Source organism: Lemur catta, chromosome 2 (genome assembly GCF_020740605.2).
Source record: "Lemur catta isolate mLemCat1 chromosome 2, mLemCat1.pri, whole genome shotgun sequence".
In the NCBI taxonomy this organism is placed as follows: domain Eukaryota; kingdom Metazoa; phylum Chordata; class Mammalia; order Primates; family Lemuridae; genus Lemur; species Lemur catta.
In genome coordinates, this window is record NC_059129.1 from 8,104,872 (window position 1) to 8,132,096 (window position 27,225).

Sequence of the window (27,225 nt, forward strand, 5' to 3'; positions counted from 1 at the left end):
GGTGGCCCTCAGGGCGCTCACGCCAGCCAGCACCCCCCCGCCCCGGCCCCTGTGGCCTGGGCGCCCTGGCACAAGGAAGCCCCACCGGGTCGGACGAGGGCTGCCAGCCAGACTCCAGGACCAAGGCAGCCGTTGCCCAGCCCCTGCTTTCGGTTCTGCAAATGCCACTGCTGCCCCGAGCACATGACTACGCTGAGCCCTCAGCCCTGCAGGGGCAGGAGTTTTCCATGCACCTCCTCCTCCTCCGCTGCCTTTGTTCTGCCGAATGCCTGGAATTCCACAGGAATTCCCACAGAGGCCCCTAGCAAGGAAACAAAGGCCAGCCCTGGGGGCAGGGCGGGAGGGCTGAGCAGGCCACTCCTTTGCTGTCCCAGTGCCCAGCAGCCTGCACTCAATGGCCCCTCCTGGAGCCCCCGCTGTGGGGCCTGGGGAAGGAGGCCTCTCCTGCCCCTCCCTCGTGCACATAGTAAGTGCAGCCCCGACACACACGTGCACACAGGAACCAGAGACACGCCTGGCACACGCGCACATACCACCCTGGGATGCACTGTTCCCAGAGGCGCACCCGTCCATGTGGCCCCGGGGCAGCCCAGGGCCACCTAAGCAGAGAACTGGAACAGCCTGAGGGTTGCCTTGGAACAACCAGCCTGGGTTCAAATCCCAGCTCTGCAACCTCAGGCAAGTTACTCGACCTCTCTGTGCCTCAGCTGCCTCCTCTGCAAATCGAGATAATAACAGTACCCACCTGAAAGGGTCGTTGTGAGGGTTAACTGGGTCGGTGCACGGAAAGCACGCGGAAGCCCGTGCACCGGAAGTGCCATACCTGCGTTCGCTGTGACTAGTGCCATAAACACACGGCCGTGTGTAAGGCCACTTACCGATACACAGAGACACATGTAGACGGACACGCAGAACCCCATAACTCACATGCAAACAGACACACATGGGCAGAGACACGCAGGCACTTATGCATATACGGAATGCACACCCCACGTGCAGGCACGCACACGCACAGATGTGTGCAAACACTTGCGTAGACATGCGCATGTGTGCACGCCGCCCTCCAGCCAGAGCCAGCCCCTGTGCTGGTCCACGCTCTTTTCCGCGCTCCCCTCCCCCTCCCCCACGCAACCCTGCCGCTCAGCTGTGTCCAGGACACGCCTGGGAGCGGTCATGAGGACCACAGGCCTCCCCTGTCCTTTGAGAGGCACCTGCGGTGTGTTGCAACTCTCGGATGGCAGCACACGGGCTCACATGCAGGCCGCTTTCTGTCTGCCCGACCACAGATACCCCAGAGCGCCCACTTCAAAGAGGAAATGCGCCCGGGGCCCCAGCAGCCTCTGGCCCCAGATCTCTCCCTGTGGCCAAGGGGAAGGAAAACACAAACTCAACTGTAGCAACTCCCTCCTGTCTCCCCTCCTCTGGGTCAGCGTGCCCCACCCTGGACCCCGTGGGCTTTCCTCCGTGGGACAGCAAAGGGCATTTCTGACCCACAACCCCAACTCCCTGGGACTCCCCCAAGGCCTGTGTCTCGGGCGGCAGAGTCCCCCATCCAGCGTGGCCACACAGGGCCGGGTCTGGGCCGTGCAAAGACACTGGGGCGTCTAGGGGAGAGGCAGGAGGAGGGGCAGGAAGAGCAAGACGCGGGGCCGTTGCGGGCCGGTTATTTTTCCTCCCTGAGCCTCAGCCATATCTGTGAAAGGGGGTCGGAAGAGGGGCCGTCGCTATCGGGCACGGGCAGGTGCTGTTTGGGGCAGCCCAAGCTTGGGGAAGTCTCCCGGGTCACGAGCCCGCGTTTCTCCAGCCTCCTTGGAGCCAGGGTGGGGCAACCGGGTGCACCTGGCCATGACAGACGGGCACTAGTGCCACAAAGGAGGGCCGGGGCTGGTTCCACTGCAGGTGGTAGGAACGCCCACATCCTGGGGCCAGTGTGGCTGCAGCCTGGGCATGGAACCCAGCCGAACATTCCAGGCATGGATCTACTGCTCACTTTCTCGCCACCTTCAACGAGACGGGGCTGAGCTCCTCAGTGTTCCTCCTCAAGTTCCTTTGCTGCCTACGTCAGCCGGGTCTGTTTTTGCTGCTGGCAGCCGAGCACCAGGGCCTCCCGTGGCCTCGTAAAACTGCTGCAAGAACGGAGTAAAACACTCCAGGAAAGACTCAGCCCGGAGCCTGCCGGTGAGGGGCGCACAGCGCACGTGGGCAAACCTGCGATCACCAGTGCCATGAGCCCAGCCCCATCACCAGTCCGCCGGAGGAGCCTGAGCGCAGCACGCCACCTCTCTGGGCCTCAGTTTTCTCTGCTGTAAGATGGGAACATTAACAGTCCACCTCCTATGGGTTTGCTGCGAAGATTAAATGAAATAATGCATGTAGTGAGCGCTCAGTATTTCCTATCGATAATATTTGCTTAACATAGTAACAGCATGATTTATTGGGGTTTCATGAAATAAGAACTGAGTAGGGGTCCTCAAATTCAGAGGATCCATGAATTTGTATAGAAAAAAAAAAATACGTCTTTATTTTCACTAACCCGCAACTGACATTTAGCATTTAACTTCAATTCCTAACGTAGCGATACACATGACGGTATTAGCAGGAGGCCAGCGGGAATCACAGGTATTTTTATATCCCACAATCACATTGCGGGTACACACAGCTGGCTGCCTTTGTAACCTGTTTTCTGTTTTTCGCATTGAAAAAAATTTACTCTGGACAGTCAACTCTAGTTATCTAAATGCATGACTCAGTGTTCAAGAGAATAGGTACTGACGTCAGCAACTTACTTCCAAATGCATCAAAAAAGTAAGATGTACAGAGTGATGGGTGGGTGGGTAGGTGGGTGGATGAATGGGGTAATTGATAAAGCAAATATTTTCTACAAGTATCCAGTCATAAATCAACAGATGTAAAATCCAGATACATCTTAGACAATGTTATTTTGAAAAGATTCTGGGGGCTTCACCAGGCTGCCCGAGGGGTCCCCAGGAGTTGGGGTGTCCCGAGCTGGGTCCCCTGCCCTCTGTGTCCTCCTGACCTTTGCAAGTCTCATGTGCTTCCCGACGGGGTTTCCCTGTTTTCAGATGGTCACAATGCAAACATGAGGCACCGCATGGCAGCCTCCTGACCACCCTGCGTGGGCGGTGGCCCCAGCCCTGGCCAGGGCAGGCACGAGGTTCGGGCCCTCGGGTCCCTGTTTCAGAGTAAGGAGACCTTGGAAGGAATCTGGCCGGAGTGACGGCCTCACCCTCTTCCTGGCAGAGCCTGGCGGGGAGCCACGTCAGGGACTGTGTGCCCCAGATATCTACCCCAAAGGCAGCCCGGGCAGTAGGGGGACCTGGGCCACGGCCAGGCTGGGCCAGCTGTCACCATCACCAGCATCCCAGTGGGAGGCATGGCTTGGCATGAGGCCCTCTGCCACCCACTCTCCAGGCCTGAGCCTGTTGTTCCTTCTAGACATATTTTGAGCATGTTCCAGGTGCTGGCACTGAACAAACATTATCTCATCGAATCCCCACACACCCTTGAGGGAGGAGCTACCATCACACTGCCCCACATCACCGACAAGGAAACTGAAGCACAGAGAGGTTAAGTGACTGGCCCAAAGTCACACAGCTCAGGGCCTGAATTCTGGATGGCCACTCCATGCTGCCTCTTTGAGGAAGGGCAGAAACCCAGGTGGGGTGAATGGACCCTGCTCCACCTGTGAACAAACTCCCACGCGGGAGGGTGCTGTGCCACTCAGTCCCTGCCTACTCCGGGAGCTGTCCCCTCCCGTGTGCCCCATACCCTGCAGGGCATCCCCACCCCCCAGCCACCCAGCCAGACACCTCCAGCCTGAAAACCCCTCCCTTGACACCAACTGAGTGACCTGTAGCAAGTCACTTGACCTCTCTGTGCCTCAGTTTCCCCACCTGTAAAATGCAGATAATGACAGGCCTAGCCCACAGAGTCAGCATGGGGTTAAAGTGAGGTTTTTATTAATGTGTACACACACACACTTACACATGCATGTATATATTAATAAAGGCCAGGGCTTCCGACGGTACCTGGCACGGAACAAGTGTTCGACGCTATTTAACTATTGTAACTATCATCTGTGTTCAGAGCTGAGCACAGAGGACAGGACACCAGAGAGCCCACAGCAAGTGTCTGGGAGGCCACTGATGGTTCCATGGGCAGATCTAGTCCTGTCCCTCTCCAGCCAACGGTCCTGCGCTGGCCCCCCTGAGCCCGAGGAGGAAGCACAAACTCCTCAAGCTGTCCTAGAAGGCTGAGCCGATCTCCCCGGTCCTGCCTGCTGCGCACTGAGCTCCCTTCCTCTCCTGTGACTCTAACACTTAAGCCCCATCCTGCCCCAGGACCTTTGCACATGCTGTTCCCCCTGCCCGGAACATTCTTCCTCTAATGCCCTGCACAGCGGACGCCTTTTCACATTTCAGGCCTCAGCCCATGCACCACCTCCTCACGGAGGCCTCCTGACCCCCTGCCCCACTGGATCAGGTCCCAGCACGTGGCTCTCTTCCCTCGTGGCACTAGAATGTCCACTCTGCAACGGCCAGACCCTCACTGGGTGCTCGTGGCTGGATCCCCGGGGCTTAGCACAGCCCCTGGCATTGAGCAGGTGCTCAGCGAATGTCTGTGGCACGAGTGAATGCACGATTCAGTGAATGAACAAATGAACGACGGGGGCTCGTCCCAGTGCTCGTTTTGCAGCCTGGGCAACCAAAGCTCGGAGAGGAGGGGGCTTCGCCAAGGTCACACAGATAGTGGGGGGCGGCGCTGGAGCCACCTGCACGATTCAGGTGATGAGATATTTTCTAAGCACAAAGGAAGGCCCGCGACGCACAGCTCTGGAAGTCCCCCTCTCTGATTCGCCGCACGGGCAGCCGGAGGCTCCACAAACCACTGGCCCTTCGTCGTGGCCACCATCACGCTGTGTAGGGCCCAGCTCGAGGTCTTTCCTCTCAGTGCTGGGGTGGAGGCCACCATTGTCCCTCTGGCGGGTACAAGGACGCCCGTGGGGACGGGGAATCTGATCCTAATTGCTGAGTCACAGCCAGGGGACGGAACAGCCTTGTCTGTAACCGTGACGTCGATTCCAAACTCAGCCCCAGCACGGTTTCTCCCCAGGTTCAAGCGAACCCCAGTCAATCTGCCCCCTCTCCGCACAGCGCAGCTGTGGCCAGGCCTGCTCACCCGCAAGACGCTGCCGGGGAGGAAGGAAGCAAACCCGGGGACAGGAGAGGGCTGGCTTGTGGCGGGTGGCCAGGAGGGGGGGGAACAAAGTCACAACAGGCAGGCCCACTGGGCGCCTTGTGCTGGGTCCCCCTAAATCCTCATCCGCACCCCTGTGGGCTGAGCAGAACTGCTCTCTCCACCACCCAGATGAAGAAACAGGGCTCAGAGAGGTTGAGGGCTTTGCCCAGGGGCACACAGCCAGCCAGAAGTCCTGCTGGGCCGGAACTCCAGAGCCTGTGTACACAGAATTAAAGCCCCTGGACTGACACGTACAGTCCCCTGCCTGAGCCGCGTCCAGGGAGTAAACAGAGCTGGAATGAGGGAGCTGAGGGCTGGGCAGAGGGACAGATGGCCTGGGGACAGATCGGCACACACCGGAGGACCCAGACAAGCAGGAGAAATCGGCCAGGACACGTACGACAGGCCGGTGCCGGCTAAAGGAATTCGCATAACTGCAGGGCACAGATAGGAAGGAAACCTGCCCTGACTCCTCGCCGGCCCAGCACGGCCCCCTGGAGGTCAAGGGTGAGATTTTAAAGACATACTCTGAAAACAGCCTGGCCCGGCAGAGGGCCCTGGGTGTCAGGGGTGACTCCCAGAGCGCACCATCCACCCATCTCAAGTGCTCAGGGGTTTTAGTACACCCTCAGACAGGGGCAACTGCCCCGCAGTCGATGTTAGCGCATTTTCATCACCTCAAAAAGAAACCCCGCATCCTTTAGCCAGCAGCACCCCACCCCTCGCCCCCCAGCCCCCCACCCCTGGCAACCACTGATCTATGGTCCATCCCTATGAATTTGCTTTTTGAACTAAAATAAAATTTTAAGGCTCTGCCCACCAGCTGATTGAAGGGAGCCCCTCCTGGCCAGGGGGATACCCTAACACTCAGTTGCCAGCCATAAGGAGGGAGGTCAGCCTCACATGTCCCCCACCCTTCTTGGGGACATCCTTTATAGCTCATTAACAGGCCTAAGACCTTGCAAGACAAACCTGCAGGTCCTCAACTCACACAACAAATATATGCAGCCTTCCTTATCTAAACTGAAAACACTCCAAGCCTTTAGACAAAGCTTCATTATTTAACCAATTACAAGTCAAAGCATCTTTAAACCCACCTATAACCTGTAAGCTCCCCACCTTGGAGATGTCCCACCTTTTGGGGCCAAACCAATGTACACCTTCCATGTATTGATTTATGGCTCTACACATAATTCCTGCCTCCCTGAAATGAATAAAACCAAACTTTAACCCACCCACTGTGAATCCACTTGCTCAAGGCTTCTTGTTTTTGTTTTTGTTTTTGAGACAGAGTCTCGCTCTGTTGCCCGGGCTAGAGTGAGTGCTGTGGCGTCAGCCTTGCTCACAGCAACCTCAAACTCCTGGGCTCAAGCGATTCTCCTGCCTCAGCCTCCCCAGTAGCTGGGACTACAGGCATGTACCACCATCCCCAGCTAATTTTTTCTATTTTTTAGTAGAGATGGGGTCTCATTCTTGCTCAGGCTGGTCTTGAACTCCTGAACTCAAGCAATCCTCTTGCCTCAGCTTCCCGAGTAGCTGGGACTACAGGCATGTGCCACCATGCCTGGCTAATTTTTTCTATATATTTTTAGCTGTCCATATAATTTCTTTCTATTTTTAGTAGAGATGGGGTCTCACTCTTGCTCAGGCTGGTCTCGAACTCCTGACCTTAAGCGATCCACCCGCCTCAGCCTCCCAGAGTGCTAGGATTACAGGTGTGAGCCACCACGCCAGGTCTGTTCAAGGCTTCTTGGGCGTGGCTCCGGGTCCTCAAACTTGGCTCAGAATAAACCTCTTTAAATTATTTCCCAGAGTTTGGCTTCTTTTCTGCTGACAGCTCATTCGGGACACTTCATATAAACGGAATCATGCAATTTGGAGCCTTTGTGGTCGTCTCACTCAGCATAATGTTTGCAATGTTCATCCACGCCGTGGCACGCACGGTCGACTCATTTCTCTTCACTGACAAATAACATCCCATTGTACGGGCAGGCGACATTTTGTTTACCCATTCGCCAGTTGATGGACTTTTGGGTTATTTCCACCTGTCAGCATTCTGAGGAATCCTGCAATAAACATTCCCGTGCAAGCGTTCGTGTAGACATGTGCTTTTCCATCTCCCTTGGGTGGAATTGCTGGGTGTTCATCCACAGTCAGAAACCCCCAATAAACACACAGCCAGCAACCTCCGCCAGCCCAACGGGCACAGCTCTTGCAGGCTTCCTACCTGCCAGGCCCTGTTTCATATTAACTCATTTAATCCTCACAACAATCTAGGAAGGAGGTACTACTACCATCTTAGTCGTACAGACAAGGAAACTGAGGCACAAAGAGGTCACTCGTCCAGTAAGGGGGGTGTGACGTGAACCCCTGCTTGGCTCGAGAGTCTCTCCTCTTATCACTGGACTGGAACAAAGCTTGTGACCAGATAGAACATTGTAGAAAGAACAAGGCCAAGGGCAGCCTGGGAGTCAGCAGTGGGTGAGACTCAGATCTTTGGAGGACCCGAGTGGTCCTCTTCCCCTTTGTTACCCGGGCAACCTCCAGGAACCAGCATCCCGGGAGGAGGAGCCCACTGAGCTCCAGGCTGGCCCAAAGCATGTCAGGACGGCTGGGACCTGCATTCACTCCACAAACATATTTACTGAGCACCTGCTAATGCTGCACACTGTGCTACACACTGGAGATCACACCATGAGCAAAACAGACACAACCGCCGCCCTCCCGGAGCTGCCATGTTGGTGTGGGAGAAACAGAGGTGCACCATATGAGTAACGAAACGTGCCCAACGTCATAGGGTGGACAGGGCTGGAGGGAGGGCAGGGCAGGAGAAGAGATGGGCAGTGCTGGGGCGCCGTGCGGGTGCAATTTAATACAGGCTGAACCTGAGCGGGGAGATGTGAGAGGGAGTGAGACACAGGGATGCCCAGGAACAGTGTTTGGAGCAGAGGGAACAGCAAGGGCAAAGGCCCAAGGTAGGGAGTATGTCTGCAGGACCAGGAGCAGTGAGGAGATGCTGCTCCTCCAAGATGCTGCCCAGGCCTCCAGGGAAGGGGTTTTCCTAGGCAGAGAGGGCAATCGAGCCCAGACAAGCCCAGAATTCCGGGCCTGCCAGGCTGGCCTTTCCCCCACCAGGTTCTAACCCTCTGAGATAATCAGTCCTGATGAGGAAGATCAATTTCAAGGCCAGGGCAGAAAACGGGAGCAGGACCCTGCAGGCTGCACCATGCCGCCATTGGCCAGTGCGTATAAGCTCACAGGGACACAGGCAGGTGCACACGTCCACACAAGCTGGGTCCATATACCCATGTGTGCACAGGGTTCACACACGCATGTGGGACAGAGTCATGCTGGTGGGGAGGAAAGGGATCAGTCAGGACTCTTTGAGCTGCAAGGGACAGAAATGCAACCTGAACCAGTGCAGGCATAAAAGGGAATTTGCCGGCTCATGGACAGTGGGGTCCTGAACCAGGCATGAGAGGCCACCAGGATTCTCCCTCACTTCTCATGTCAGTTTCTCTCTGTGTATGGCCCTACACAGTCAAGCCATCTTGTCCCAAGGGCAGCTCACAGCTCCCCACCCTTGTGTCTGCTGGCAGTAAAAAAACCCCAGGGAAGGCTTCTGATTGGCCCATCTTGGGTCACGTGTGCACATCCCCAGACCAATTGCTGTGTCCTGAAGGAGCAGCAAGGATTAGTGTCCCAGAGGAAGGGACTGCCACATGGACAGTTACTGTGCACAGAAATGCCACCTGAATTCAGGGAGAGTGCCTGGTAAAGGCATAATCTGGACTAATAACTTCATCTCTCAGTTTACTCATCTATAAAGTAGAAGTCATAATAGAACTTGCTTTACAAGTGCTTGTAAAGACTGGATGCGTTGATATGTGCAAAACACTTAGTGCCTAGTACATGGTAAGTAACATGCAAGTATGAGCTATTGTTGAGTATTACTACCGCTATTACTACCACTACTTCCACAATGAGAGCAGCTCTGGGAGGTGGGTATTATTATTATCATCATCACCATTCCCTACAGGGGAGGAAAGTGAGGGAGAAAAAAGTCACGCAGAGTTTTGCAGAGGTCTATGCTTCCGAAAATCGCAGAATCATCCAACAGTAACTTTCTGGGAACTGCATCAGGGAGCTGAGAAAACCCCAGCAACGAGATCAAGCCCAAATATCTTTGACAGTTGGATGGAATCTCAGAGATGATCTTAGTCCAGGGTTTCTCAACTTCAGCCTTTTGGGGCTGGACAATTCTCTGCCGTAGTGAGGATGGTGGGGCCGTCCTGTGTGTTGTAGGATGTCTAGTGACATCCCTGGCCTCTACCCGCTAGATGCCAGCAGGCATCAAAAATCCGGATGCCAGACAATTATTAATAAAAAGGCCTGCAGCATTGCCAAATGGTGTCTGGGAGGTAAAATCGCCCCTGGCTGAGAACCAGTGGTCTCGTTACACCCTGTCAGATTACAGTGGCGGAAGCAGAGCCCAGAGAGGTTTAGAAGTCACAATGGCTGCGTGACTGAGCCCCTACCTCTTGCTGGCCCCATACCAAGGGCTTTTCAGGTATCACTTGAGTCCCTGACACCACCCTGGGAGGCAGGCGTTACCACCTCCCTTTCAGGTGTGCAGAATCAGAAGCTCAGAGAGGTGAAGTGACTTGCCCCAGGCCACACAGTGGTACTGGCCAGCCCCCCACCCCCACCCCCATGCACGCCCACGCCACCCCATCTGTTAGCCGAGGGTGAACTTAACTGAAGGAGTTTTGGTAAACTGGCAAAAAAAATACTGACAAATTCATTCATTACGTCATGGTGACAAGACTGTGGTCAGCTGCAAACATCTGTGTGTTTCCACTGGGGTCCATTTGGTTCCTTCCAGTGGCGGGAGGATCGATTGAGGCCAGGATTTTGAGAACAGCCTGAGCAACATAGAGAGACCCTGTCTCTACACAAAATAGAAAAATCAGCCAGGCATAGTGGCTTGTATCTGCAAGCTCAGCCACAAGGCTGAGGCAGGAGGATCGCTTGAGCCCAGCCCAGGAGTTTGAGGCTGCAGTGAGCTATGATGATGTCACTGCATTCTAGTTGGGTAAGAAAGCAAGACCTTGTCTTAAAAAAAAAAAAAGAGTCAGCAATCTTATGTCCACCCTCCAATTTTTAAAATAAACTTTTAGTTTTAGATTTATAGAAAAAATTATGAAGGTAACAATGGAATATTATATAGCCACAAAAAGGAATGAAACCCTGCCATTTGCAACAACACGGTTGGAACTGGAGAACATTATGTTAAGTGAAATAGGCCAAGCACAGAAAGACAAATCTTGCATGTTCTCACTCATTCTACAGAGAGTAGAATGATGGTTACCAGAGGCTGGGAAGGGTAGCAGGGAGGGGGGATAAAGGGATGGTTAATGGGTATGAAATAGTCAGATAGTTAGAATGAGTAATATTTGATAGCACAACAAAATAACTATAATCAACAATAAGTTAGGACATACTTTAAAATAACTAAAAGAGTGGAATTGGGAGGTTCCAAACACAAAGAAATGATAAATGCCTGAGGTGGTGGATACCCCAATTATCCTGATTTGATTAATTCACCTTGTATGCCTGTATCAAAACATCGAATGTACCCTAAAAAGATATACAACTATTATGTACCCGTAATAATTTTTTTTAAAAAAAGAAAGGAAAAGTATGAAGCTGGTAGAGAGAGTGCCCAGATACACTCACCCAATTCCCTCTATTATTAATACTAACATCTTACATGGACACGGTGCATTTGTCAGAATTAATGAACCTACATTAATGCATCGTTACTAACTAACGTCTACACTTCATCCAGATTTCCTTAGTTTTTACCTAACGTCCTTCTTCTTCTGTTCCAGAATCCCATCCGGGACACTACATACATGTCATCGTCATGTCTCCTCAGGCTCCTCCGGGCTGTGACAGTTTCTCAAACTCCCCTTGGTTTTCACCACCTCCACAGTTTTGAGGAGTATTCATCCGGTGCTTTGTAGAACATTCCTCAGTTGGGATCTGTCTGATGTCTTTCTCGTGATCGGACTGGGAGGAAGATCACAGAGGTGAAGGGCCTTTCTCCTCACTTCCTATCAAGGGGACACACTCCCAGGGTGACATCACTCACTGTTCATGTTGACCTTGATAGTCTGGCTGAGCAAGGCGAATTATTTGGAATTCTTCTGCTTGGCGATTCATCCCTCTGCCAATTAAAAAAAATACACATATATATCAGTGAAGCTCTAAATTCTGGCTGTCACCGTTTGCAGACTCCAGCTTGCACAGTGGGGCTCAGAGAGGGAAGTGGCTGTCCCAGGCCACACGGTGTGGGTGGCAGCTGTCGGGCTTGCACCCACCCGAACCCCTGCTGTGCTCACCGCAGGGACCCTCCGCCCTGTGCCCGTGGGCGCCACCAGCCCTCGGGGAGAACTTCAGAGGGCTCCGCTGCAGCTCAGGAACCCCGAGTTGGAAAACTGGGCCGGGTGCCTGGACATCTCACGGACTGGGGGTCTCGGCTGCTCCGGGAACCACGCCCGGGGCCCATGCAGGGTGGGCTGGGACGGGCGTGGGTAAAGCCCGCTCCGGAGGGGGACTCTGGGGCCCTGGACCCCCTCCTCTCGACCTCCAGGATGTCGCTGGCCCCCACACACCCCGGAAACAGGTCCGCAGGCAGGAGCCCCGGCCTGGGGCGGCCCCTCCTGCTCTCCGGGCCCGGGGCGGGAGCCGCCCCCACGCCCGCCCGCTCGCCCCGCGCCCGCCGCCTGCGACGCCAGCGCCCCCTCCCGGCCGGGGGCCCCTGGGCGCGTCCCCTGCTCTCTGCCTCCCCCTGCAGGCCGCGCCGGGAAGGGCGGCTGGGTTGAAAGCCACCAAGAGCCGGGAGACGGGGTTCATGAACCCCTGGATGGCCTAGAGAGCCCGGGCTCTGGGCTCTACCACTCGCTAACGGAGCCTTAAGGGTACTCTCAAGATTTAACCCAATGCTTTGTCCTTTGTAAAATGCATATATTTTTAAAATGTATTTATTACTGGTCAAGGTATAAAAACCCTTGCAGAAAAGAATAAAAGCGCGCACCTGACGTGCGCAGCTCCATGAACCATCACAAAGCAAGCACACTATGAAACTACCCAGGACCCGGACTGAAACATTATCGGCACCCTGGAAAAGCCCGTAAAGCATTCCCTACTTCCTTCCTCTTTCTCCCAAACTCCAACACTGCATACAATGGCTGTAGGATTAATGCCTTCCTCATAGGATTGGGCTGAGGGTTAAATGGGGTAATGTGTGCACGAAGCACTTGGCGTGCAGGAGAGCATTCAGTGTGTGCACGGGCTTTCACATCCTCTCTCTCCCGCGTTCCCCCCTCTTGGTCAGCAGCAGCTGTGCAAAGCCCCTTCTACACAGGTGTGTTTGCAGCCCACAGCGAGGGGAGCAAGAGCGGTTAAGTAAGCAGATGACCGGCGCATCTGTGCCTCTTGGTGGTAACACTTACCCCGGGCATTATCTTCTCCAGCCCTGTCCATTCTGCCTCCTTGATACTGTCATTTCCATCCACCCATCCCTGGGTCCCTCCCGGGCTAGGCCCTCAGCCCCTCTCTCAAATCACTGCCCAGGCCTTCAAATGGCGCCCAGTCCCCACTCCCAATCCATCCTCCATATTGCAGCCAGGGCCCTCTTTCTAAAGCACAGATCTCACCACTCACTCCCCCTGCTTACAACACTCAATGGCTCCCTATTGCTCTCAGGAGAAAGTCACACCCTTCACGACATTCAAAATCGTTTAGACCTGGATCCTGGCTTTGTCACTAATTCGATCAGTTACCATCTCCTTTTCCGTCCTGGACGTCTGCATACTAAATTCACTGTCACCCTCTGTGCTCCCTCACCCTGTAGCCATTTTTGCACCTGGGCATTTGCATGTGCCACCCCTGCTGCCTGGATGATTCTGCCTGTACCTCTGTCCACTGCTCATCCTGTCCACATTGGAGCATGAGCATGCAGCCCAAATGTCCCCAACCCTGACAGGTCTTCTTTCCTTCCCACTCCCTGCCCTGGCCAGAGAAAAGAGGGCCCTCCTTCTACTCATCCTTTGGGTTTCTTCCCAGGCTCCACCTCTTCCAGGAAGCCATCCCCGACCTCCCCCACCCCCCACATTCAGGTACTTCCTGTAGCCTCAGCACTTCACATGCTGGGTTGGGACATCTGCCTTTGTTCTGTCTGAGCCTCCAGGACTGTGAGCTCCCAACAGCTGAGCCCCAGTGTCATCAGGGAGCAGCGGCAAAGGCTGTTCCTCAGCTGGGAGACAACTGCTCCCTGAGCATCTACCATGTGGCAGGCCCTGGGCCAGGCACTTCACCTGCAGCCTCCCACGATGGCCTCGCCATAGCGAGGCAGGTCTTGCCTGATCCCCATTGGACAGATGACACTGAGAGGCTCAGAGAGGTTAAGCAACTTGCCTGAGGTCACAGGGCAGAGCTGGGATTTGAACTCAGGTCTGTGTCTCTCAAGCCTGAGCCAGGTTCAGGCTGCCTTGTCCGGGCCTGAAAGTCAGGAGGGGTCACTCTCATCCCAGCCAGGGCTCAGAGGGGACTGCAGTCAGTCAGCAGGGGGGGCACTGGCTCCTCATGTCCTGCCCAGGATGCATGCAGTCCCTTCATGGGGAGCAGGGGTTGGCTGTGCCAGACCTACCCTCCCTTCTTCTCCAGGAACAGTTCGGGGTCACCCCACCTTTCTAATCAGCTGAAACTGGAGCACACCTCAGCCTCAGTTTCCCCAAGACCCTGAACCCTGCTCCCTGCCCCACGCACAAAGGCCAGATCGCTTGTTAAGCGGCGTGGTTCAAGCTTAGAAAGAGACACCCTTCTGTGCTCACTGCCTCAGCCAAGTGGCACCTCTGCCCACACTGTGCACAAGCCGGGGGCCGAGGAGGCCTCCTTACCACTTCCCTCTGCCCCCCGCCAGCTTTTCCAAACCCTCACAGTGGCAGAGACTGCAACGTCCACTCTCCCCTCCTTCCACAGCAATAGAACCTCCAATACCTGGCTGGCCACAGCCACCCAGCACTAAGACTGCATTTGCCAGCCTCCCTGTAGCTGGGTGTGGCCAAGCAATTAAACTCCGGCCAATCGGATGTGAGCAAAAGTGACCCCTGCGGCTTCCTAGCTGTACCCTCTAGGGAAAGGGTGGGGCCTCCTTCCTTCCCTTCCCTTCTCTCTTCCTCTTCCAGGTATTGGGCATGCAGGACATGGTGGTGATCAGATTTGGATCACGAGAACAAAGACAATAGCCTGGGGATGGTGGAGCAACCAGGTGGGAGGAGCCTGGGTCCCTGCCACCCTGGAGTAGCCAAACCACAGCTGGAACACTTACCCCAGGACTGTGTGTTAAAGGGAAAACACAGTCCTTTCTTGTTTAAACCACGTATTTTGGATCTTTGAAGTGGCAGCTGAACCGATTTCCCAACTAATAGAATCCCTAGGTTCTGTGTATTTTACCTCCTAAGGATCTTCCAAATTCATCTACTTTTTCCAGTCTCCCCTGACCCCACCCCAGGCAAAGGCACGGCCTCGCCTCCGTCCCCTCACTGCCTGGGCTCCAGCCTCACCTGCTTTCTGTCAGTTACTTGAATGTATCATGCTCGCTCCTGCCTCCGGGCCTTAGCACATGCTGCCACCGGGAACACTTTTTCTTCCTCTCTTTGTCTAATCGCCTCCTACTTTTTCTTCAGATTGTCACCACCACCTCCTCCTCAGGAAAAGCCTTCAATGACTGTCCTGGCTAGGGCAGAGCCCCTCTTACGCAATCCCACGGCACCACAAACCGCTCCTGAGTAGCATGTGTCATAGTTACAATACCTTAAGGGCACCTAGGAATCTATCCCCCGAATACACTGCCCCAAATACAAAATCGCAGACACACAAGGTTTTCTGTTGCAGCCCTCCTAGTAACGGCAAAACACGGGAAACTCAAACATCCACCAAGACGGAACTGGTTGAATAAACTATGGTACGGCCACACGGAGGAGTACTACGCAGCTATAAAAAGAAACAGGGAAGCTCTTCCTGTAATACAATGGAGTGATCTCCAGGATATACGGTTAAGCAAGAATAAATAAATAACAAAATCCAAGGAGCACAACTGTGCATGCAAAGCCGGCTGCCTTCTGAATATGTGTGTGTTGTGTATACACTTGCTCATATTTTCAAAAAGGAACAATGAAATGGTAAAACATAAATGGTTACCTATGGGAGGGGGAACGAAACTGGCAAAGGGGTGGGAGTGGAAGCTAGGCTTCTCTGAGTGTGTCTTGTTTTAGAGCTTTTATTTTGTAAATGTAAATATTTTTACAAAACTATAAAATCAAAGACCAAAAAAAAAAACAATCTTTCAAAATAAAAATTAAATAAATCTGACTATATGCCAACTTGGCATAACCACACTAAGAAGAATTATTGGAAGTGACTTTAAAATAGTATTTTGATTGTATATTCCTAATGAGTTTCACCCTAAGGACCACAGAACCACCGAGAAACAGAACCACAATGAAATCCTCAACTGCACTCAGTCATCTTATAGGTAGTGATGATAGTGGGATTGTTATGTTGAAACAATTAGCTTTGTGCTGTCTCTTGCTTCTTCTGTCACCGTGTGATCTCTTTGCACACGCCCACTCCGCTAACACTCCCCACCACGAGTAGGAGCAGCCTGAGGCCTCACCAGATGCAGCTGCCTGACCTTGGACTTTCCAACCACCAGAATCATGAGCCAAATAAACCTCTTTTCTTTACAATTTTTAAAAATGAAACAATTAACTTCATAATATAGGATAAAGAATATAAGAAATTGTGTTCATGCTGTTAGGAACCAAGATTTTTCCATGTAAGAAAAAGAAAGAGAAACAAAACAAAACCAATGAGTTGAAATTTAAAAATCTTATAATCCCAAGTTTGAGGAAGCATCAGTTTTCCAGATTTAAGCCTAGACACAACAGTAACCCAGTAACAATGAGTACCCCAGGTGTCTGGACTGTGGTCCCTAACCCCCATGTTTCACCCAAAGGAACAAGGCTTCTTGGAGACATGGCTGATTTCATGTAGAAAATGTAAAAGAAAAATCTGGGACACATTGTCCTCTTGAAATCAAGGAAACTGTCAGACTACTGAGATCACGTCAAACGATGATGGACGTAGCTCCCATTTACTCGTATCAAATGTGGTTCTGAGCGCTTTGCAAGTATCAGCTCATCCTTAGGAAAGTTCCTTCACCTTATTTAACCCTCACAACAAGCCTTTTGGAAGGTACATGATTATGCTCATTTTATGGGTGAGGAAACTGAGTCACAGGCTGATTACTAAGAAAATTGCCCAAGATCCATGCCGCTGGTAGGTGGCTGAGTCAGGATTTGAATTCAGAAAGTCTGACTCTAAAGTCTGAGACCTTAACCTTCTTCTAAGCTTCCTCTTCATTAATGTAGGTCATTCAGCATCAAAGTAGAAAAGGACAATAAAGGGACCCACTCCCGCCCCCAGGCTGGGCAGGGACCAGTGTGGAGGTGGGTTCAGGACCATGGACAGTGCCCCAATCTTACCCCGCCCCCCCTTAGTTCAGGGATGTCTACACCCAGGGCATGCAGAGGCTGACCCCATGGGAATTAGGGACCAGCTGGCATGTGCTTGGCACCATATCTTGGGCAGCTGCAGACCAAGCTGCCATCATGCCCAGCCGCCCTGCCAGCCACACCTCACACTCTCCTGACCTGCTTGGGCACTGGGCTCTCTTCCTCAAGACAAGCACTTAACAGTAGGGATCACCATTTAATTCCTGAAAACACTCAGCCGGGTAGGAATAGGCATCCCCATCCCCACTTCCTAGATGGGGAAACTGAGGCTCAGAGAGGCATGGAACTACCCAAGCTCACGTAACTGGGAAGCGGCTCATCCTGGCATCGTGCCCTTGTTACGCCCCCACACTTCCCTCTTATTGGCTCATCCTCCTCGGGAGGGTGAGCGTGGGGTGCTGGTGGCCCATGCTGAGGACTGAGTCACCCTCATTTTGTGTGTGTGTCATCTCCCCGGCTGCATCTGGGAGCTGGGGAGAGGCGTCTGGGCAGATGAAATGCAGGTAGGAAGGCTGCTTTTCCCAGCGAGAAAGGAGGCAGCTCCCAAAGCACCCTGACGTCTCCCGCCCTCCACTCTCACCCACCTTCCACTGCACCGTCATGACCAGTTCTACCTCCAGAAGATTCCTGGCACCCGTCCCCACGCCCTCCTCATCAAAGCCACTGCCCTGGCCCAGGTCACCATCAGCTCTCACCCAGGCTGTGGGAGCCTCCTCCCTGGTCTTCCTGCCTCCTCTCTGGCCTCCCTGAATCCACTTCCTGCAAGAGAGACGCAGGCGGATTCCAGGTGTGCTTTGAAGGTGAGGTTGATGGGACTTGTAACGAAATGGACAAACGAGTACATTCAGCTGCTGCTGACATCAGCGTGACTCCCTTTCCTAGCCACGCCTAATTTTATTTCTTTTAAGGTAGCCAATGAGGTGGAACTCTCTGGCTCTCCACAAGGCCAAGGCTGGAGGCCTTTCCGCTGGAGGCTGTTTAAGAGGCAGGAAATCAGCGACTACCGGCGACGATGCTGCACTTTCTGCAACAGCTGAAGGGCCAGGAAGTACAGAGGGAATCGGTACAGATCACAGGGATCTCCTGGTTTGACTCAACCAATCATAAAAATATATTTAGGAAACAATGGGGGAGAGACGGGATTTTTAGAGGACATTACAGAATCGCAGCAAATGATACAATGTCTGAAATTTGCAACAGAATAATCCAGCAGGGGGCGGGCGGGGAAATGAGCTAGAACAAGGTCATCCTTCCTCAAAAGGTAGATGTCACGTGATCTCAGTAAATGCAATATGTCAGGAAAGTGGGCCAGCTGGCGGCCCACAGGTGCCACTAAAGACATGGTGGGACCTGCTTGTTGGCCCACCCTGGGTGGTGACATTTGTTGATCATTATACTATTATTCTTTTTACTTTTGTGTATGGGGACACGGCAGAAGTGAGGCTTTTAGAGCCGACCTGCCTGGTTCAAACCTTGCCCCTGACTTCCTTGCCTGTGACCTTTGGCAACTCACGTTCCCACTGCGTGCCTCAGTTTCCCCATCTGTCAAATGGGAGATAACAATGTCTGTCTGACACGGTCGAGGTGAGGGTTATAGGCGTTGACACTTTGGGTCCAGTATGTCACAAGCACTAAAGAAACCTTAGCTCTGATCATTGATATCAGATAATATTTGAATGTTTTCATGACTTGTTTTTTGACTGTTTAGGTATCTGAGCAGATCCAGACTCCCCCGCCTTTTGGGGGGAGGATACAGAGCGCACAGGGTGTTGGTTTATTATAAGCAGATTTATGTAGCTATAATTCTCATGTCATATAATTCACCTATTTCAAGTGTGCAATTCAGTGGGTTTTAGGGTATTCAAGGAGTCACGTGTCCACCGCTGCAATCAACTTCAGGATATTTCCCCCAAACACGGCGCTGCTTCACGGGGGTGGGCTGTGTTCGGAGCTCCCTTATAGCCTCTCTCAGGGCAGAAGGTGGGGCCGTGGGGGCCACCCCGTGTCCACTGCTCCTCTGGGGTGGGGCCAGCGTGAAGGCCCCGAGGTGTCCTTTGTTGGCCCCCGTGAGCCACCGGCTGTCCTGGCTTCCAGGCCTGCGGCGTTCAGCGCTTCAGCGCCCGCACACCTCAGTGTGGCTTTCTCTCGATCACCGATAACCTGCCGTGATTTCATTTCCTCTTCTTCTCGCAAGAGAGAGGGAGACATGATTACCACCTACGTAGCAGGTGTCGAAGTTGCCGCAAGGCCCAGCAAGGATCATTTGGTGACCGGCCCTGGGACAGGGGGCAGCGAAGGAGAGGTATCGAGAATGGCCCTGGGCCGCCCGGCTCCGCGACAGGCAGCTGGCAGTGCCATTTAGCAAAATAGGGGGAACGAGGTGGGCAGGTAGAAAGGGGAGAAAGGACTCGCAACCCCCACTTGCACGGAGCTGTCGTGAGGCCCGAATGGGGCCTGATAAACCTCTGGGGTCAGACTGGGCTGGGTTCGAATCCTGCCTCCTGCCTTCCGGGCCACGTGGGCCTGAGCGAGTCGCTCTGAGTCGGGGTCTCCGGGTCTGTGACGCGGGGGCCTGTGAAACCTGCCTCCGACTGGTCAGCCCCCAGCACAGGCCGGTGCCCGCAGCAGGTCCACGCCCTTGGCCTTGGGGGAGATGAGCTTTAGTTCCCCTTTCTGGGGGCAGATCCTGCTCACCGTGGGAAATTCCAGCCCAGAGAGCACCTGTCACGGGGCTGGGAGACGCACAGACCCCAGAAAGACCCTGGGAAGCGGCTGGAACAGGGAACTCCCAGCCAGGGGGTTTCCGGGCTGCAGGGAGAAGGGAGAATCCAGCGGAATCGAACACACCACACCCGGCTAGAAACCCCCCAGGCCTCCCCAGGGTCACTCACCTTCGAGGCCCCGCTCACCCCTCCAGCCCCTTCTCCCACCCTGCCTCCCCCTCCCAGGCGCCCACCTCGGGCCTTCGCAGGGCCTGTTCCCTCCTCCAGGGACACTCGACCCTTCCGCGACTGCCTTCTCTGCATCCGGAAGGCCTCAGCTCCATGTCCCCAAACGGCCCCACCCTGGCCCCTCTCCAGTGCAGCCCCCAGCCCCAGCCACCAGTCAGTCGCCACCTCCCATCACTGCATTTCCCTCTGAAACGGTATTACATGATTTACTTATTAACTTATTCACCCGTTCCCGCGCCCACTGCCGCCTCCTCTAGAAGGTCGGGCTGGAAGCTTGTCTTGCACACGCTGCCATCCCAGGCCTTGACACTGGGGCTTCCTGGGAGGGGGCCTCCTGGAGCCCAGGTCCCCAAGCAGGCCCTGGGAGGGGACCTGGGCTCTCGGCCCCCAGAAATGGCCAAAGACGTCCCTGGGGCTACTTCCTGCCTGTTTCCAGGAGGGAGCATGGTCTTCGCTCCCAGAATGTGGCTCTGTGTCAGCACCCCCTGCAGTCCCCCAGGTCTGTGGCTCTGCCCAGACCTCCAGGTGAGTGGCCAGGGACTTGGAGGCTCATCCAACCCTGTTCCTGGGATCGGGCACTCGCAGCTGGCCTGGCCCTGCTCGGGCAGGACACCAGGCCTCACCCCAGCCCTCCCCTGTCCTCCCTCTGCACACTCGGTGCACGCTCATTCTGTTGGCTCTCTGCTAAAAATCCTCCCGAATCCGTCCCCATCTCTGAATCCCTGTCCCCATCCATGGCACCGACTTTCTCCTCCAGGGGCTGCAGGGGTCCCTCTGGCCCTGCTGGGCTGTTTCCTGTGCAGCAGCCTCAGGCAACTCTTGAAAATTTGCTCTGCGTCCCCTCTCCCCAGGGACACTGAACCTGCAAGGGCCCCACATTGCTCTGGGGACAGAGCTCAGCCTGCCGCTGCCCACCCCACCCAGCAGGTCTGCCTCCCACGCTCCCCTCTGGGCAATCCTTGACCACTGGGCCTTTGCATGTGCAGTTCCCTCTGCCTAGAAAGATCTCTGCCTCTCTCTGCTCAGTGAGCTCCTGCTCAGCTTTCAGGCCAGGCCTCCAGCACCACTTCCTCCAGGAAACCTCAGACCCCCGGCTGGGTTGCACCCCCTCCTACGGTGCCATATTTGCCTTCAGGGACCACAGGGGGTAATTATACAATTATCTGTTTAACCTCTGCCTTCCCCTCAGACTGCAGATGCCCTGAGGGTAGGAACCCCCTTCCCTGCTCTCCCGGCACTCGCCTGGAACCTGTGCAGAGCCCTGTACATAGCAGTCAGATGAAGGAATGAATGAGGGGCAGGGGGCTCAGGGCACTCGCGCAGATCTTGGTTTCAATCCTGTCCTGTGTGACCTCAGACAAGTGAACTAACCTCTCTGACCCTCGGTTTCCACATTTGCAAAATGGGGACAACACCTAACCTTAGTGATTCCTCGAGCACATGTGCGTAGAAAGCCTAGGGCAGAGTGGGCTCACAGCAGACGCTCAACAAACGTGAGGTCTCTCTTGCCTCCTAAGCAAGGGGTACCTGCGGGGGGGCAGGCGGGAGGCAGGGGCATGACGTAGGGATGGGCTGAGCCAGAAAGCCAGAGCTGCAGCTACTGTGTGCCCTGCCCCGAGCCCCATCCAGATGTGGGGGCTGGGGCTGGCCCCGGCTGGAGGCCTCTGTCCACTCATCCACCGTCCGGGGCTGTCTCCTGCCCGCCCAGGCACCTCCATGGTGTGTCTCAGTAGCAAAAACTCCCAAGAGGCCCAACCCCGGTCCAGCCACATCAGTGGGCCCCACCCCTGGCCCTGGCAGGAGGGGCCGGGCCAGACTGCTAAACAGTAACCTGCATTTATTGAGCACCAACTAGAGACATCGTCCTCCTTTAGAGACATGCGAAGTTTGGGAAGACATGTTCCTGCCTTCCTTCCTGCTTTCAGGAAGCATTTGCTGGGAACCCACAGTTCCTGGGTGACACAGCTGGCACCGCCTGGGTCCCGGGCCTCAGGGTCTCAGAGCCTGGCGGGGTCCAGAGATGAGCGTTGCACTGGGCTGTGGGAGCACAGAGCCAGATCACAGGGTGGGCTTTTCTGGGAGGGCCTTAGGCGGCGAGTAGGAGTCTGAAAGCAGGGGAAGGGGGTCCCGGCCTTGGGAACAGCTCATGCAAAGGCTGGAGATGGGAGGAGACATGAGGGGCTGGGAAGTGCATGGCGGGAAGGCAGGCAGGGCGGAGGCAGCAGACAGGGCACAAGGGCAGATGGAGGGGCCAAGGGTGGGCTTCCGCGCCCCCATGGGTCTGAGCAGGACCTGGGGGCCCAGAGCCACCATCCTGCCTCGCTGCGGCTCAGCCGCTCACCCCTCTCCAGCCTTCCAGCCCCGACAGGCCAGGAGCTGCTGGAGACAGCTCACCAGACTCCAGCCCTTCCCTCAGGGGCCTGGAGCAGCAGGGACAGGGTGGGGCGGGCAGCTCTTCCCCGGCGTCAGGCATCTAGGAGCCCTGGGAGGAAACGGCGTTGCTCAGAAATGGTTCTCGTTTTCTTACACACTCCCCTCGGCCCGAGCTGAAAGCAAGTACTCAGTCTGCCCGTACACCAAGCCCAGGTTGCAGGCAGAGAAACCGAGGCTCAGAGCCACGATGCAGCAGGCCTGGGACATAATCATTGAGACAGTAAATGATAATGACAGCAACTCCCATGATGAGGCCCAGCTACAGGTTGTTTATGCCTCTTATGAGAATTATTTCTAAATCTTTTACCAAGGTAGGGCCAATTATTCCCATTTTACAGATTAAAAAAACTGAGGCCAGAGAAGGTAATCAATTTTGCCAAGGTTGCAGAGCTGGGTACAAAGGAGCTCACAGCCCCTTGCCTGCCAGTGGTCCACAGCCTGCAGCTCAAGCCGGATTCTCTGTCCCCCCCACCCCACCCCCCAGCCGGAGAGAAGAGGACTGTTTGTGCTCAGGCTCAGCTGTGCATAAAAGCCCCTGAGAGATGGGCCTTGGGAATAATTCCTGCCTGACCCCAGAGCAACCCCGGGCTCAGGATGGTGAATAATGCATGACACCAGGCACCCTCGGCCGGCCAATGGCCTGTGCCGGGAGAGGATGGATGTCCCCAGCCTCCCCCTCCCTCCCCGCTCTCACCAGGCGCAGAGTCAAAGGTCAGATCTCTCGCTGCTTCCCGCTCCCTCATTGCCACTTCTAGGCTCTTCATCCCAGCAAGGCTGCCCCTTCTGCTGTCCCCAGGCCGGGAGCGGATTCTGGAGGACAGAGAGAGGAGAGTGACATGCCTCGCCGTGTGGCTGTCAGGGTCGCTTCAGCCGGGCTGCCAAGGTTCAAGTCCTCTGACGCGCCCTTGCTGGGTGCCCTGGGGGGACTCACTCATCCGCTTTGAAACTCAGTTTCCTCATCTGTAAAGCGTGGAAAATACCATCTCCTCTGTGGAGTTGTCGGGGTCAAATAAGTTAACAACCCACGTAAAAGCTGGGTGTGGTGGCGGCACCTGTCATCCCAGCTCCCCGGGAGGCTGAGGCAGGAGGCAGTTAAAACAAGTGAGCTACAACATGGATCAGTCTTAGCCACGCACTTACGAAAAAATGAAGCCCCAGAAGACTCAGACAGCTTGATACCCGTTTTTGTTTGGGTTGAATTGTGTCCCCCAAAAGATACATTGAAGTCCTAATCCCAGTACCTGTCACTGTAACCTCATTTGGAAATAGGGTCTTTGTGGGTATAATCAGTAAATTTACACGCGGGTGGGCTCCAAGTCTGGTGACTGGTGTCCCCCAAGGAAGAGAGGACAGAGCGGGGAGAAGGCCGGGATGACACAGGCAGAAGCGGGAGCCTGGAACACCAGGGTTGCTGGCAGCCGCCAGGAGCCCGGAGCGAGGCCAGGGACAGGTCCTTCCCTGCAGCACTCAGGGAATTGGGCCCTGCCGACACGCTGCTTTCAGACTTGCAGCCCCCAGAACCGAGAGAGAACAAATTCTGTTGTTTCAACCACACAGTATGTAGCAACTTGTTATAGCAGCCCGAGAAAACTAGCATACCCTTGTAATAAAGTTAACAGGAAGAAACTGAAAGTACGCTTTTTAGCATACAGGTACAATAAAACTACACAAAAGGCAGGCAGGGTGTGACAGGGACAGCATTCAAGACGATGGGGACCCCGGCGTGGATGGAATGGGGGGACCCTGAGGTTGGAGTGGGTCCTCGTCAGGGCCCTAGCTTTTGTTCTGAGTGATGGGTTACGTGGTGCACATGACATTTGAATAACTGTGGGAAATTTTAATAAAAGCAGGTCAGGCAAGGACCAAAGAGAATATACCATGACCCAGACTGTGATCTGCCCATAATCCTGCGTATCTGTTCAGAGGGAAAAATGCAAAAAATAAAAAGCTTTCCTGCCCAGTGCCAGCTCACTGTCTGCCTGCTTCCGTATCTGGAAGCTTCTGTGGTGCCAGGGCTAAGCTGCATCCACGTGGCACCTGGCACATGTTCTCGGAGAGGCCTTCCCACCTCTGCCCCCCACCCCGGGTGTGCCCACAGCTCTCACCCTGTCCCTTCTTCCATGGCACGCACAGTTGGACACGCCGTATGTCGCACTCGTTTCTGCATTCACGGTCCATCTTCCCGCAGGAGAACGTGAACCCCACACGGGCTGAGTTTCGCTGCCTGGCTCATGGCTGTTTCCCCAGCACCTAGCATGGTGCTTGGCACACAGTAGGTGTTCAATTAAGATGAGCAGAATGAACAAATAACTAGGTGAGTGAGTGAGGAAACGAACGAGTGACCTAGGCCAGTGGTCCCCCATCTTTGTGGCACCAGGGACCAGGTTCATGGAAGACAATTTTCCCATGTACCTGGGAGGGTGGAGATGGTTTCCGTTATTGTGCACTTTATTTATATTATTATTACACTGTAACAGACAACGAAATAATTACACAACTCACCATAGGTTGGGGACCCCTGAGCTAGGGGACGGATGATTAACAGACTCCACTGCTCAGGGTGTGTAAGAGTGTGTCTGTGTGTATGTGTGTATGTGTATGTATCTGTGTGTGTGTGTGTGTGTGTGTGTGTGCGTGCGTGCGTGCGTGCGCACATTGGGGGCACGGAGCACTGGGGTGAGGCCCACTGTTCCCCCTCCTTGCCCACCCCTCATCACACAGACACCACAGACCCCCGGCAGGAAGAGCTTGGTATCGTTGGAGTTTTAAGAGCCGACCCAGTCCCTGCTCTACCACGACAACCCAGGTGGACTTCTCTAGCCAACACGGGGCCTGTGCGTGGCCGGGTCGCCCAGCTGCGGGCTCTGCTAGGCCCAGCAGGAAGAGGACTGTCGGATGCCTGGGTTGTGACAGCCCACCCCGTTCATCTCACTTCAGACATCCATCTGCCACTGTCCCCATGTCTTCCGTCTCCCTGTACCCACTCTACAGTAACTTCCTTTGTATGTGGCTTTAAGTTAACCTACTTACTTTCCTAAATAAATTGATTTAAAAGGGACGGGCATGTCATTATTATAAATGGAAAAGCAACACCTGTGCCACCAACAGAAGGTAACAGAAACATAAACACAAGGAAAACAACACATTGTTAAATTCTAGCTCAAGGAGACTGTCAACTGCCCCAAATTCAAGCCTGAGGCCTGCCCCTTCTCCTGGTTAGAAAGGGGACAGAGCCAACCTTAGTGAGGTGATGAAGCCACATTAGCAGAAAGACAGGCTTTCTTCCCGTGAACGAGAACTGCTGTGTGTTTCAGAGCTAGATGACACCCTCTCTGTGCTGCACCTAAGTTCACACTGAACTCACCCGATGTTCACATCTCACCCTTCGGGAAACTCCCCTCTGGCCAAGCAGTTTTCATTTTGTTTTTAGGCCTAGAACCCTTAAGGGGATGCCCTGAGCAGAAGCGGGGCCCCAGCTGCAGGGGGTGTCCCCGGAGGCTGGCCGAGGCCTCTCCACCCCCACAAGCTCCTTCCTTGTCCCAGCCCCTCCAGCGCCTGAGGCAGTGGGAACGGGGCCAGGCTGGCACCGCGCAGGCCCAGCTGGGACCCGGCGAGCCCCAGGGTGCTGGGTGAGCTCACCCCTCACCCTCAATTATCTTCCTGGCTAATGAGCATCTGAGAACCTCCGTCCCACTGACAGGGAGGACCCCTGGGACGCTGAGCCAGATGTCACCACGGAGGGAGGCACAGGGACCCAGAGAGAGGAAATGGGCTTGGGGGAGGGGAAGATACTTCCTGCCTCTTCTTTGTTGGGGAGAGAAAGTCGGGGCAGGCAGTGAGGGCCGCATTAAGCCCAGGACTCTTGTGGCTTACCCAGGGGGCTCGGATCCAGCCTTGGTGCTCACTCCCTTTGTGACTTCCAGCAAGTGACTTAGCCCTCGCTGCTGCTCAGCGTGCCCGAACCATCAGCACCACCTGAGAGCTTGTGAGAAATGCAGCACCTTGGGCCCAGACCTGCTAAGTCAGAATCTGCATTTTAACACCCTGCTTAGGTGATTTCTTTGCACCTGTGGCTCTCAGTGCCTCAGTGTCCCCCAACTGCAGAATGGGCATATGCAGTGCTCAGAACATGGTGACGGCCGTGTGGGTGTTTGCTGCCGACCTCGTTACCTTTATTGAAGCATTCTGGGCAAGACGACGGCTGGGCCCAGGTGGGCTACTGCCAACCAGTCACCTCTCAGCACACCCAGAGACAGACTCCACGAGGCCTGTTGTGAAGACAGGGAGCACAGGCGCAGTAACTTGCCCAAGATCCAAATAAGGAAGGCCAAGGTCACCCCCAAAACCTGTCCAGCCCTGTTTACAGTGTTACTAGTGAATAGGCGGGATTGCTTCCTCTGGGATGAGCACCTGATGTGCTCACAACAACCCTGTGAGGTCAACTGTACTGTCATCCCCATTTTCCAGATGAGAAAACGAAGGCACAGAAAAGTCAGGCTGTTTTTCCAGAACCGAGCAGCAGGAAAGGCCGGATTTGAACCTGGGCAGTCTGGCTGTCAACTTCTATCCATACTACATCTCTCCCCATTTCCCCCCACCCTTTGAGGGATCTTTTCCCTCAGAGTGTCCCTCCCTCACCTATCATGGTGTTGCTAGCCCGGGCTCTGGGGTTCCAAGCCTGCCCCTCCCAGGTCCTCCTGCTAATGAAGTCTCTGCCAACTTGAGGCTGGACCCGGGAGGCCACTGGAACAGGCTTAGTGAGAAGAACCTGCTTCCTCCCCCTCTGGGCTCTAGGCGTGGCGGATGCAGCGGGAGCCCTGAGGGCCACTGGCCTGGAGCTGGGCCTCCCCTGCCTGTGGGTTCCCCGTTCTTGCTCAACCTCACCTCACCCGCTGGGCCTGGCTTCCTGGCCAGGGTGCCTCGGGCCTAGCCTTGGA

General features: G+C 54.8%; 1 long non-coding RNA gene across 2 annotated transcripts; it reads right to left on the reverse strand.

The window, feature by feature from the left end:
- Window positions 1–21,705: 21,705 nt before the first annotated feature.
- Window positions 21,706–25,682, reverse strand: LOC123632390. 2 transcript variants are annotated; one of them, XR_006733363.1, is made up of 5 exons: window positions 25,653–25,682; window positions 24,394–24,549; window positions 22,983–23,098; window positions 22,250–22,337; window positions 21,706–21,892 (listed from the first exon to the last, which is right to left on the reverse strand). It is a non-coding gene; the product is annotated as an uncharacterized LOC123632390 (long non-coding RNA). The 2 variants fall into 2 exon arrangements; XR_006733362.1 differs by having other exon boundaries at window positions 21,706–22,337.
- Between the last annotated feature and the right edge of the window lie 1,543 nt (window positions 25,683–27,225).